This window comes from Bos grunniens, chromosome 27, assembly GCF_055505025.1.
Source record: "Bos grunniens cultivar Pamir isolate PY7600 chromosome 27, Bosgru_T2T1.0, whole genome shotgun sequence".
NCBI lineage: Eukaryota > Metazoa > Chordata > Mammalia > Artiodactyla > Bovidae > Bos > Bos grunniens.
The window spans coordinates 10,637,519-10,651,822 of NC_141191.1; the positions used below are offsets into that span (position 1 = coordinate 10,637,519).

Genomic DNA, 14,304 nt, shown 5'->3' on the forward strand with positions numbered 1-14,304 from the left:
ACACCTGGGCAACTGTGCAAGTATGCACTATGACATCATTGAGGCTTAGTGCCAAATGGTGTGATATGCCCATATCCATTGGAGATGCTTAAGCTGCCACTGACTTAAAGGAGGAAAATGCCATCTTCTTGGTCGCCTTTATTATTTTATCTTTTCCCATATCTTCATTTCAAAAAACTAAATATGACTTTCCCTTGTAGAGCAGACCAAGAATGCCATCATTTAGGAAGTGTTGTCTAAAGCGCTTGATGAAAGACAAGAAATCAGAGGACCGAGTGACAGAATGCCCACTTGGACTCTGCTGATGAGCTCTAGGGGTTCTTGGTTTATAAGGTTCTTTCGTGGAAACCTTAAGATTTTTCCATCCACAATCCAAAATCTCCAAGATTTATGTATTGGTGGGAAAATTTTAAGTACAGAATCAGAAATCTATGAAAACTGCTGATTTTCATTTATTCCAAAAGATCGAGGTGGTCCAATGCCATAATGACATCTGGGTAACCTCCACATCCTTGCTCTTAAAATCTGAGCTCTCCTTTTCTAGCACATTCTCCTCCACTTTCACTCCTTTCCCAGGACAAATGGCCTGCCAGCATAATACTGTGACAAATTGCCAAGACTTGTATTAATGTTTTTCCTAAATTAAGTAATTCTCAAAGCAACCTCATGAAACAGGCACCCTAATTATCTCATTATTTCAGATGAAGTAAAACGGCTAAGACAAGATGGTGTGTATAACATAAGCAGCAAGAAGAAGAGTCAACCTCGGACCTCAAATGAGCCAGTCCGTAACTCCATAGCTTTTTCTCTTTTTTTGATATATGGTATTTTTAAAAAAATGTTTCTTTTTTAAAAAACTTTTATTGGTGTATAGTCGATTTACAGTGTGTGTTAGTTTCAGGTGTAGAGCAAAGTGAATCAGTTTTGCATACATATATCCACTCTTTTTTAGATTCTTTTCCCATTTAGATATTACAGTGTATTGAGTAGAGTTTTCTGTGTTATACAGTAGGCCCTTATTAGTTAACTGTTTTATATACAATACTGTGTATATGTTAACCCCAATTTGCCAACTTATTCCTCCCCTGTCTTACCCTCTGATAACCACAAATTTGTTTTCTACATCTCTAATTCTATTTATGTTTCATTGATAAGTTCATTTATAGCCTTTTTAAAAATTTTTAAGATCCCACGTATCAGTGATAGCATATTTCTTTCTTTGGCTGACTTCACTCACTATGACAGTCTCTAGGTCCATCCAAGTTGCTGAAAATGGCATTGTTGTATTCTTTTTCGTGGTTGAGTAATATTCCATTTTATACATGTACCACAACCTCTTTATCCATTGCTCCTTTGATGGTCATTTAGGTTGCTTCCATGTCCTGGCTGTTGTAAATAGAGGTGCAGTGAACACTGGGATGCATGCATCTTTTCACATTATGGTTTTGTCTGGCTTTTATGCCCCTGAGTGGGATCAAAGGTTCTGTGGTAGCTGTGGGCTTCCTTGGTGGCTCAGATGGTAAAGATTCTGCCTGCAATGTGGGAGACCTGGGTTCGATCCCTGATTTGGGAAGTTCTCCTAGAGGGAGGGCATGGCAACCCACTCTAGTATTCTTGCCTAGAGAATCTCCATGGACAGAGGAGCCCGGTGAGCTATAGTCCATGGGGTCACAGAGAGTCAGACACAACTGAGCGACTAAGCATGGCACACGGTAGTTCTAATCCATAGCTTTTAACTGTTAGAGGCTGCGTGGTGTAACCCTCCCTGCCTCTCCAAGGATACATCTCTGATTCAGATTGCATTTCTCTCTGATCCACTATGTCTCTTCTCTCTTTTCACCACCCACTGCTTCCTTTCCTTTCATTTCTTGTAATTTTCTTCTTAGAACTTTGCTGAAATTATGTACCTCCTATATTTCTTCTTTTACCATTATCAGCTTAGCCTGATGGTGCTTGACTTTATTCTGACACTTGAAACAACTTAGGTGGGTCAGCCTCTTAAAAATGTCTCCTCCTTGATTTCTGTAACAGGACATTATACTACTTCCCTTTCCTTCTTCCTATTGCTTTTATTTCTCCATGACTGGCTTCAACTACAAGTATTTGTTGACATCTCGTTTTCATCCTCTCCCTTGGCCGCCTGTTTTAATGGCCACGGCTCTTGTTTCTGTAACGCTGCTGCCTTTATCATGAGTCCTGATAAACTGGGTGTCTGTTCTAATATTTTGAATCTTCAAATATTCACTTCCGTTAGGACACTCCATTCCAAGGTTCAGCTAAGGGTAAAATTTGATCATCAATAAGGCAATTATTCTAACCCTTTGTTGCCAGATGGAAAGGCCTTGAACAACATTTTCTAAAATAACAGCAACATTTACTCTTTTTTTTTCCTCTGTGAACTTGCTTGGATTTTCAGGACTTTCTTTTATAATTTGTTTATTTATTTTTGAATGCACTGGTTCTTTGCTGCACAGGGGCTTTGTCTAGGTACAGCAAGTGAGGGCTACTCTTTGTGGCAGAGCGTGGGCTTCCCACTGTGGTGGCTTCTTGGTGCAGAGCACTGGATTCAGGCACAAGGGCTCAGGAGCTGTGGTGCGCTGGCTGAGTTGCCCCATGGCATCTTTCCAGACCAGAGATCTACCCTGTCCCCCTACATTGGCAGGTGAATTCTTAGCCACTGGATCACCAGGGAAGTCCAGGGCTTCCTTACTATGTCCTTATACTTCTCCTCCCTCTGCACCAGACGTCCCTCTGTCTCTTCTGTTCTGGTGGCCCCTGCCCTTCGTTCTTCTTTCTTCCTCCTTCCCTTCTCTGGTCTCCACTGTCCAGCCACAGCATCACGTTCTCTCCGTTGTCCACAGTTCTATTTTTTCTCTTTGCCATGGTGTTCAGTGCTCCTCTAACCCATCAAAATTCCAGTAGGTGGTCATGGTAAAAATGAAAACCAGTATCTGCCATCAGGGCACCCTTTCCCCCATCCCCTTTTAAGCTTCATCTCCTGTGAACTGTTACATTGTCCCACCAAAATTGTTTAACCCTTATTGTAATAGGCAAATTTAGTATAATAAAATGCACGGTGATACCATGATTGTTTTCCATTCCCCACATAACAGCAGTGCTAAGCACCTGATAGGTATTCAAATAAGCACTCATTTTGATGGATCAGTTCTTGGTCATGGAATACATGTTGGCATTTCTCAGAAAGTTGTGACTTGGATCCTTTTCTGTGTGACCATAAACAGAATTGTCTTTTCTAAAATGGCATTTTTTAAAAATGTAAACTTTATTGGAGTATTGTTGATTTACAATGTTATGTTCGTTTCAAGTGTACAGCAAAGTGATCCAGTTATATGTATACACATAATCACTCTTTATTAGGTTCTTTTTCTCACATAGCTTATCCCAGAGTACTGAGCAGATTTCCTGTGCTGTACAGAAGGTCCTTGTTGGTTATCTGTCTTATGCATTGTTTGTGGTTGTTTAGTTGCTAAGTTGTGTCTGACTCTGTGCAAGGCTATGGACTGTACCTGCCAAGATCCTCTGTCCATGGGATTTCCCAGGCAAGGATACTGGGGTGGGTGGCCATGCCCTCTTCCAGGGGATCTTCCTGACCCAGGGATTAAAGCCTGATCTCCTGCACTGCAGGCAGAGTCTTTACTGCTGAGCCACCAGGGAAGCCCATCTTATGTATAGAAGTGGGTATCTGTTCATCTGTAGTTCCTGATTTATTTCTCCCCGTACGCATCTCCCCTTGGTAACCATAAGTTTGTTTTCAACATCCATAAGTCTGTTTCTATTTTGCACACTAGTCCTAAAACGATACATTTTATTATGTTGGTTATTAAGTCCTTAAAGTACTTCAGCTAATTCTGATGACCTTCAGGGATAATTTTTTAGATGTTAACAATGAGTCATGAAAATCATCTGGGGACTAGAGAGGAAAATAACTGTACACAAGTTTCTTTTCTCAACCTTAAAAAAATGAATGCATGTGACTGCCCATTTGACCAAACTTATATGAAGATCACTACTTTGGATTTTTCATTATGACTTTCTCTACCTAGCTTTCTCATAATAGTAATTCCACAGCTCCCATGATACCCTGTCATTTAACCTTCATCTGCCCTTGAGTGCTTGGCACCAGGGACTTACTGTTACATACCTGCAGTGACCTGTTCACATAACTCTGCTACCTAGAGCTTTTTGTACTAATTTGTGTTTGGTCTTGTTACCAGGAAGATCATTTAAGGCGAAGATGTGGCTTTACGCTTTTCCTCGTCTAAAAGCCCTGTGGTATACTGTGGTCCACCGAGAGGTGCCTCTGGTTATATAACTGCATTTGCTGAATAAAACCTGTACCTGACAGTGAATGAGTATTTTCACCACGTACAAGAGGCCATTTGTCAAAACTGACCTTTTATGTGAAACAGCTACAATTATTAGTTGATTCAAGTGTCAGAGCCCCACCGTCAGATAAGGGTGTCAGCTGGGAATTTTTTTCTCATTTGATAATAGGTTTCAGAAAGAGTTATAGATGGATGTGATGTTTCTATCTAAGGTTGAAAACTTGGCCCCAAAAATGCCCAGAGCAATTTAGGGTCCCACCTTTGAACTGAGTTATATATGACTGTTTTACTTTCCTTGTAGATTGCCCATAAATTCATCTCTTTGACCAGCATCTTACTTTCAATGGTGTACCCTGTCTTAGTGCTAACAAAAGTGAGGGACAACACAGCTTTTATTAAAAAGCCATATTTTTCTATATGATACACTATTTTATATTAATAGCATCTATACCACATTGATAGTAGATGATGGAGACCTTTTAAAAACTTATTTAGCACCATGGTCCCCCAACTCTGTGGACCCAGGGACTGGATTCATGGAAGAAAATTTTTCCACAGACTGGGGGCAGGGGATGGTTTTGGGATGACTGAAACACATCACGTTTGCTGTGCACTTTATTTCCATTATTATTATATAGCTTCACCTCAGATCACCAGGCATTAGATCCCAGAGGATGGGGACCCTTGCTTTAGCATAAATGCTTAGTTAATGACAATATGCAGTTGATTGTGGGTGTCCCAGGTGGTTAAATGGTAAAGAATCCTCCTGCCAACCAGGAGACTTGGGTTTGATCCTGAGTTGGGAAGATCCCCTGGAGAAGGAAATGGAAACCCACTCCAGTATTCTTGCCTGGGAAATCTCGTGGGCAGAAGAGCTGGGTGGGCTACAGTCGCAGAGAGTCAGACACGACTGAGTGAGTAAACAACAGCGAGAGCGCAGTTGACCGTAAAATCAGCTCCCAGCATTTTGTAAACCAAAGACAGAAGATAAATAATCAGGAAACATGAGCAGTACAAAAAAAGTTAGAAGAGCTGCATCAAGAAGACTTTCAACACGATTAACAGGAAAGTTCCTCCATGCAGCAGAGGGTAGATGATCTTCTCCATGCCGGCACAGCACTGCTTAACTTGAAGGTCTGCAAAAGTGTTAGGCCTTGCCGATTTCATAGGGATAACTGAAACAGCATCATGTAAAACAGAAGTGTTAAAAAATTCACAAGAGACGTTTTTGATTGAAAAGAGAAAGTATAAAAATAACACACTCCAGCGCAACAGACAGGACAATGGGAAAATGATGAAGCTGAAGAGAAGAGTTATTGAAAGGCAAAGAAAGGGATTTAACATTAAAATCATGGAGTGTGAGAAGCCTCAAGCCTACTTCCATGATAAAGAAACATCCTGGCAAGGAACTAATGTGCCTTGTAATGGCTTGAGCAAAGTCAAGTCAGCCATATGGAGAACTAAAAATAAGCTTCTTTTTAAATCCACCTGTGGTGGAGGAGATGTCACCTTGAAGGTACAGAGAGCAGAAACATCATTTTTTTTTTTAGAAGAAATCCATGTTAATTATGAGTTTACATACATAAGAGAACCACGTTTAGTTAGCTAAAATAAAATTGGCATAAAAAAACTCATTGCCAAACTCTTGATTCAATCTGTTTCCTTCAAGGCTTTGATTAACCTTAAAAGTGGGGTTCCCTGGTGGCTCAGATGGTAAAGAATGTCTGCAGTGCAGGAGACCCGTGTTCAGTCCCTGGGTTGGGAAGAAAGGGAGATGGAAACCCACTCCAGTATTCTTGCTTGGAGAGTCCCATGGACAGAAGAGCCTGGCAGGTGACAGTCCATGGGGTCACAAAGAATCAGACACGACTGAGTGACTAACACTTTCACTTCCACCCTGAAAAGCACCTCCTGGTCCTCCATCATGTGTGTGTAGATGTGTATGTTGGCTTTAATGTTGCTGTGGAATTATGAAATTTACTCTACATAGTGAAGCTGCAAAGTGATCTTATTAATCATTGGCAAAAAATCATATTTTTTTCCCATAACTTTTACAAATGTTGGTCTGAATTTTAAACATTCCTTTTGGTCACTTACAATTCATGGGGAAATGAAAAATGGAATCATTAACTTCAATTTGACACATTGGAAATAGAATTGTTTTTGTTTTTGTTTTGTCTTTTATCCAATAAACAACAATGGAATGAAAACATAAATTATCTTCAGACTGTTATCAAGAAGAAATCCTATCACCGTACAACAACCTCTGAAGCATCTCTAGTTACCTCTTGAAACAGGTGGAATTTTAGGTCACAGAACATTTCAGCTTATACAACAGCAAAAACATGTTCACACCAAATAGTATAACAGAGCATACAAAACTATTGCTCACACACACCTACACACACACACACACACACACACACACACCCCACACACACACAAGCTCTCTCTCCTCACACAGCTCCCATGTGCTTGAATTTCATTCAGTTCAGTTCAGTTGCTCAGTTGTGTCCAACTCTCTGCGACCCAATGAATCACAGCATGCCAGGCCTCCCTGTCCATCACCAACTCCCAGAGTTCACTCAAACTCACATCCATCAAGTCGGTGATGCCATCCAGCCATCTCATCCTCTGTCATCCCCTTCTCCTCCTGCCCCCAATCCCTCCCAGCATCAGGGTCTTTTCCATGAGTCAGCTCTTCACATGAGGTGGCCAAAGTACTGGAGTTTTAGCTTTAGCATCATTCCTTCCAAAGAATACCCAGGACTGATCTCCTTCAGAATGGACTGGTTGGATCTCCCTGCAGTCCAAGGGACTCTCAAGAGTCTTCTCCAACACCACAGTTCAAAAGCATCAATTCTTCAGTGCTAAGCTTTCTTCACAGTCCAACTCTCACATCCATACATGACCACTGAAAAAACCATAGCCTTGACTAGACGGACCTTTGTTGGCAAAGTAATGTCTCTGCTTTTCAATATGCTATCTAGGTTGGTCATAACTTTTCTTCCAAGGAGTAAGTGTCTTTTAATCTCATGGCTGCAGTCACCATCTGCAGTGATTTTGGAGCCCCCCAAAATAGTCTGACACTGTTTCCACTGTTTCCCCATCTATTTCCCATGAAGTTATGGGACCAGATGCCCTGGCTCAGTTAGATAACACAGTACCAACAACTGCTTCAATTTCAGTCTTTACATTATATTAACTCTGAGTAAATGCATTAAGTACTAACTTTGCTCCTAGCTCTTCAACATGCAGACCTCTAGGTAGATAACATGTGCAGTATGATCAGAGCCCACTCAGATCTCTGAGTTCCTTGGTGATTCACTGTGCATCTGATATTCAGTTTATGCACAGACAGTAAAGCATGTAACTGTGTTACTTCCTTGTATCCTAGTGATAAACCCAAGTAGCACTTTTCACAAAACTTTGTAATTCAAAGAGGGATTGGGTAATACAGATAAAGCCCAGGAAAGAAACCAAAAACACCATCAAAATCAAATCTGAATCACACATATGTGGAGCCATAGAAGTCAACCATGGGTCTGTTGTCATGGTTGCTGGTCCAGAGTTGATATGTGGCTAATACAGATGCAAGTCCCCAAAGAAACCAAAAACACTCCAAGAAATCAAATCTGAGTCACAGGAGAAGTCAACCGTGGGCCTGTCATCACTCCTGCTGGCCCAAGACTCTGAATATGCAGCCAGAGAAGTCAGTGAATATGAACTTGTCAACATCAGTGATGAAAGTGGTGGTAATGAACAGGCTGAAAATGTCCCAAGGATTGGAAATGCACAAAAATTTCATATTAAAAGGAACTGGGCAATGTGTCACAACATCAGTGGCACCAGGATAATAATGCCAGCTGATCCCAGTTCTGAATATGACAGTTAGTGTAGGACACAGGCGCAGAAGAGCTGCTCACGCCACACCAGAAACTGTGCCCTGAGGGGAAAATGCAAGTGCTACCAAAAAACTAGCCTGGTACCTAGTTTATGAAGAACTGGCCTCCTCACGCTACCGCAAATGTAGCAAGCAACCATCCTCTCCCGGTCATAATCCTGACCAAGGCAAGTGGTCACAGGATATGCAGAGCATAGGACCCCGAGAAGGACCCATGCAGCGGAACCAGCACTGCATCAGAGAGATGTCTGATCCACACTCGCCCAAGACGTGCCCGTGCTCTGTTGTCATGTGGAGATGAAGTCACTCACTGCCAGGACGACTTCACCAGAAGAAGGGTATGGACAGTTGGGGAATTTCAGCACAATGAATGATTTAAGCCTTGCAGTTAAGAAAGAATACATTTGAATCAGTTCTAATGAGGTGGATGAAACTGGAGCCTATTCTACAGAGTGAAGTAAGCCAGAAAGAAAAATACCAATACAGTATACTAACGCATATATATGGAATTTAGAAAGATGGTAACGATAACCCTGTATGCAAGAAAGGAAAAGAGACAGAGATGTATAGAACAGTCTTTTGGACTCTGTGGGAGAGGGCGAGGGTGGGATGATTTGGGAGAATGGCATTGAAACAAGTATAATATCATATAAGAAATGAATCGCCAGTCCAGGTTCGCTGCAGGATACAGGATGCTTGGGGCTGGTGCACTGGGATGACCCAGAGGGATGGTATGGGAAGGGAGGTGGGAGGGGGTTCAGGATTGGGAACACGTGTACACCTGTGGCAGATTCATGTTGATGTATGGCAAAACCAATAGAATACTGTAAAGTAATTAGCCTCCAATTAAAATAAATAAATTTAAATTAAAAAAAAAGAAATCCTTGGATTTTTAAATTTACTGTGATACAGTTGATGTCTAACAATGTGTACGTTTAAGGTGTACAAGGTGTTGGCTTGGTGAATTTATATATTGCGGTATAGTATGACTGTACCATCAGTTAATACCTCTATCATATCCTGTAATAATCATTTCTTCTTTATGGCAAGAACAGTCTCTTAGCAGCTTTGAAGTTGATAATGTATTGTTGCTAACTATCATCACGAATTTGAACATTAGATCTCCAGAACTTTTTATCTACTTATTATTATTTATCTACTGGTTGCAAGTTCTATCCTTAACCATCATTTCCCCCAGCCCTTGGTGACCACCATTCTGCTGTTCTATCAGTTCTGCTTGAAAAGCCTCAAATTAAGCTATCACTTTCTATATCAATGACTGCATGCATACAGCTTGAGTAACTACTGACAGGATTTCAATTTTTTTCCCCATTCTTTAGATTATTAAACATGTTTCTTATATATATATATTTTTTTATAACCGGTATTCCCAGGCGGTCTCCCATCCAAGTACTAACCAAGCCCGACCCTGCTTAGCTTCCGAGATCAGACGAGATCGGCGCGTTCAGGGTGGTATGGCCGTAGACCTGTTTCTTATATTTTTACACATAAAACAAAGAGATATTCTTAGATACTCCAAAAGGAAGATACTTGAGACGACTTTTTCTAAAAGTTTCTTTACCAGCATACACCTCTTAATATTGCAGAATTTCTGAGCTGGAGATCATGGGCTCCTCTTATACAAATCTTTTCTTTTGAAGGTGAGAAAATAAGAAATCAGAGAAAAGGAAACAAATAAAAGAGGATCATATTTTCTCCAATAACCCTGGCAGATAAAGTATTTCTGTGAAGTTTGCGGTCTAGAAAGTACACTTTCATATCTATGATTTGACTTAATTCTCAAAACAGTCTTCTAAAGTTGGTGAGCAAGAATTACAGTCACTGTGCCAATGTGAAACAGATTTAAAAAAATCGAATGTCTTCCCTGAGGTGACCCAGCTCCCGACAGGTCTCCTTACCCCAGGACGGAGGTAATATCTGTTATTTACCTGTGGCCTCCTGTGTGGGAGCTGACACTCACGCGTGTAGAACCTCTGGCTGGCTTTGAGCGATTTCCCTTCAGAAGTCCTTGGCAATCTTGATCTCTTTTTCCAAAGGTTTGTACGTGGTGTTACTCTGCACTGCAAGATGCAACTTGCTAGAACTGTTAATTCATGGTCCAGCAGGAAGCTCTGAATAGCCACGTACAAAATGAAAATGATGAGATGTCTTTCTCCGGGAATGCAGCCTGTATTGCTGCTGAGTCATATGCGTCCTGTTAATACTTGGCATGTGGATCAGTCCAGGTGGACTCAGAGCTTCATTCTCCTGAGTCCCTGTGTTTCTACCACCATCTAACTGGCATGATAATACCTTCATTCCACGGTTGCCTTCTCCAAAGGGCTCCTAGACTTTTCAGTCAAGTTTTTATGTCACATACCTGTATTGCATGATTCCTTTTCTGCCAAAATATTTGTTATCCAGGCAAAGTTTAAGAATATACAAACACAAATTGCACAGATGTGTAAAGGAGTTCAACTGTTAGGCACGTTTGGAAAGAGAATGTCCATTCTTATTTAAGGAATTTGAGTTCTCTATATCTGTGCTTTGTATAGAAAGGAGCCATCCTGAAATAAGATGCTTACTGTAGAAATGATGGTGACATTTTCAAAACAGTCATAACTCAGTATATAGAAATACACCTTCTCCAGTGTATCTTTCATGATAACTTCCCTATATAGAAGGTTTAAAGATGGATAAAATTTTCATGCAGAAAAGTGCATATTCACAGAAAACTTGATGTGATAGATGAATCATAACAATGACTTTGAATCTTTTGTGTTGGAGTATGGTAGATAAAATGAGTGGTAAATTTAATACACTTGCAGATATATTTGTGGGATTAAACTATTTACACTGAGAAAACTACTGATGTGATGTCTTGCTTAGGCTTTTTTCAATAGCATACTGTTAAGAATCAATTTCTCCTTTGTCCTTCGTGATTATAAAAGGTCAAATAATTTCTTTTTCTGTAAATAGTAATTAAGTTTGAGTACTTCTATTAGAATTTGTGTTTCAATTTTATAGAACATAATCAAATTATAAGATAAAAGAGTCACCATTTAAAAATTCAAATTTATTTGAGACTTAAGCTTTGATGAATCATAATTTATGAAATAGTCCAGTGGGATAATATACACTTAACAGCCTGAGACTGTACTTGGAGTTATCTGCATGTAACAAGCAATTTGTTCAAGGTGAAGATTCTTAAGCACATGTGAGGTTTGCATATTTCCTAGAGGCTCGCGTTAAATCCATCCAGCAGTCAAACGACCTTGCCACCAGCTTCCTCACAGAAAACTGACATTTCCATTTGTAAGGTTAAATAAAATACATAATGGAGAAATCCAGAAAGAAAGGAGGAATGATTATGCATCAAAGGAACATATCCTAAGTTTTCCCATCTTCCCTGACAACTCAAACCTTTGTATAATGATCCTGTCAAGAATAATATCTATTCTTGTGAATTGTCTATGTATTGGGCTTGGCAACTCAAGTTCAGTGTAACAAACTGAAATAATTGTTCTATGTATGTGAGAGGCTTTTAGAAATGAGATGATTCTGGGTTATGATATCAAGATGTATGTTTGACTGTCCCTGCAGCCATGGTCTCTCTATCACACAGACATCAGCAAAGTGCTGGGATAATAGTGGTGCACCAATTTGGAAAGGTATTTTAGATAATACACCAACGATAGCAATTCAAATGAGTAAATGATAATTTTTAGAATGGCGGGTAATTTCTATTTTAGAGAATTGCATTTACGATTTAGGAAAAACAGATTGTAAACTTCAACATAGATAATAAATTAAAGAAGTTAAGAGCACAAAATTATCACTGATTATCCTACCTAGGATAAATGAATGATTTTTTTTTAATTTGAATTGCTATCATTGGTATGTTTTCTAAAATACCTTCCCAACTTGGTATGTCACTGTTACCACAGCAATTTGTTCCTGCTTGATCCCCCCAAACACCTCCATGTTCCATACCTCTGTGCCTGGGCTATGTCTTTAAATTTCTGTAGAAATGTTATTGACTCTGTTCAAAGCATTTGTTGTTTGTTGTTCAGTCGCTCAGTCACGTCTGACTCCCTGTGACCCCGTGGACCGGGCTTCTTTGTCCTTCACTATCACCTGGAGCTTGTTCAAACTCATGTCCATTGAGTCGGCGATGCCATCCAACCATCTTATCCTCTGTCATCCCCTTCTCCTCCTGCCCTCAATCTTTCCCAGCATCAGGGTCTTTTCCAGTGAGTCTACTCTTTGCATCAGATGGCTAAAGTGTTGGAGCTTCAGCATTTTAAATAGGTCTTCATCCTCTTTCACCTCACTAATTTGTATACAGTGCTTACAGTTTCTTTTTGAATCATTGCATTCATCTGTTTTGAACAATATAAACAGTGTTTTAACCTTCATTGTATTTATTGTTGTCATCTGTTTTCGAGTGCTTGACAGAACTTTCTGGATTTCTAGGTCTTGGGTGTTGATGTGAGGTTAGGTTCTGCATTTACTACCATGTGGTCTGCTTGCCCACAGTTCCATCCTCTGCTCCCTGATCCACTATAGGGGAGCGTTGACTTGGTTTCACAGAAGTCCTGGGCATCAGGTAAAGGGCTGTCCCACGTTAGAACTCGCCATGGTGTCAGCTGTCTTACTTCCGCCAATGGGAAGCATTCCGGTTGAGCTACTGCATCTCTTGCCTGGTAGTGAGGAGAACCTGATTGCAGCAGGAGGCATGGGATAAAGGATAAACTCTGGGGCCATTTTGTAAGTGAGCAGCCTTGAAGTAATTATCTTTTGAGATGAGCATAGTTCACACAAAAGAGAAGACGCCTGGGTCAAATAGTTTTTGTCTAAATTGCAGTCAATATTGACAGAATGATTCATATGGAACCTCGGAAGATTTAATAAAATTAAGTCTACTCACAGCAAATTGCTACCCACTTTATAAATGGCAAACATGTTCTACTTTTATCTGGGAGTTGCATTTCTGAGGCAGCAGGTTATATAACCTCAAAAGTGGGGAGAAGGTTTCTTCACACTTGACAGTATTGCAGTGTTCCACGACACAGCAGAAAAACCAGGATGACAAATAGTTCTGTCTTCAATGGTGTTTATAACTTTCAGTTATGTTACTACCTTTATCTTATGTCTCATCAGATATCTGCTTATCTGGCTTCTTAGACTTTCCCTCATAAATCAGACCCTTTTCAAATAATTTTTAACCTTCACAGATAGGTTTCCTTAATTGTTTCTCTTCATTTCAGAAGAAACTAATTTCCTAATGGCATATATATCTAAACACACAGAGAGACCTACAATCTATAGCTTAATTATAGCCATGACAGTATAATTTTCATCAAGAGAATTTGGCTAAAAAAAACTCATAAGATGTTTATGAACTTAAGTATGGATAGGTTTGATGGATTGTGAGCTGGCCGTTAAAATATGGTGTCAGTGTAAGAAGTTGTATTGAGTAAGTCCATGAGGATTGGCTTTTATGACCTTTATATTCAATTATTTTCTTGATTTAGAATAAGAATGAAGCATATTCTCAAATAGAATTTGAAATATAAGTGTATATAATGGTATATGCCCTTTATATACGGTGCATAGATATAAATGTATATCTATGCAATATATAAATTGCATAGATACAGCTATACTTTTTTAAAACCTTTAGAGTTTTATTTGAGGAATTACCTCCCTAACATATATTTTCAGTCACTAATGTCTGGTTGTTAGACATGTATTGTTTGGAGTCAGCCTGCTGGGGTTCTTATCTTGTGTTACCACCAGGCAAGATATTGGGTGTGTGTATTTTATATCCTTGTACCAAAATTTCCATATCTATAAAATGGGGGTGATGACTTTATTTCACAGAGATGCTGTAAAGATTATATATGGGAAACATGGGTGTAGAAGAAACTATTACATGGCATGAGATCACAGAATGTTCGCGAATATTCCTTTTATCACTGTGTGTGAGTCACTGTGGGGACTCCAAAATTGAAAACAATACAGCAACAACAAAAAGACTGCTCATTTCCA

At 39.8% G+C, this 14,304-nt stretch overlaps 1 pseudogene; it reads right to left on the reverse strand.

Moving 5' to 3' along the window:
* Nucleotides 1–9,622: 9,622 nt before the first annotated feature.
* Nucleotides 9,623–9,737, reverse strand: LOC147343530 (5S ribosomal RNA; annotated as a pseudogene).
* Between the last annotated feature and the right edge of the window lie 4,567 nt (nt 9,738–14,304).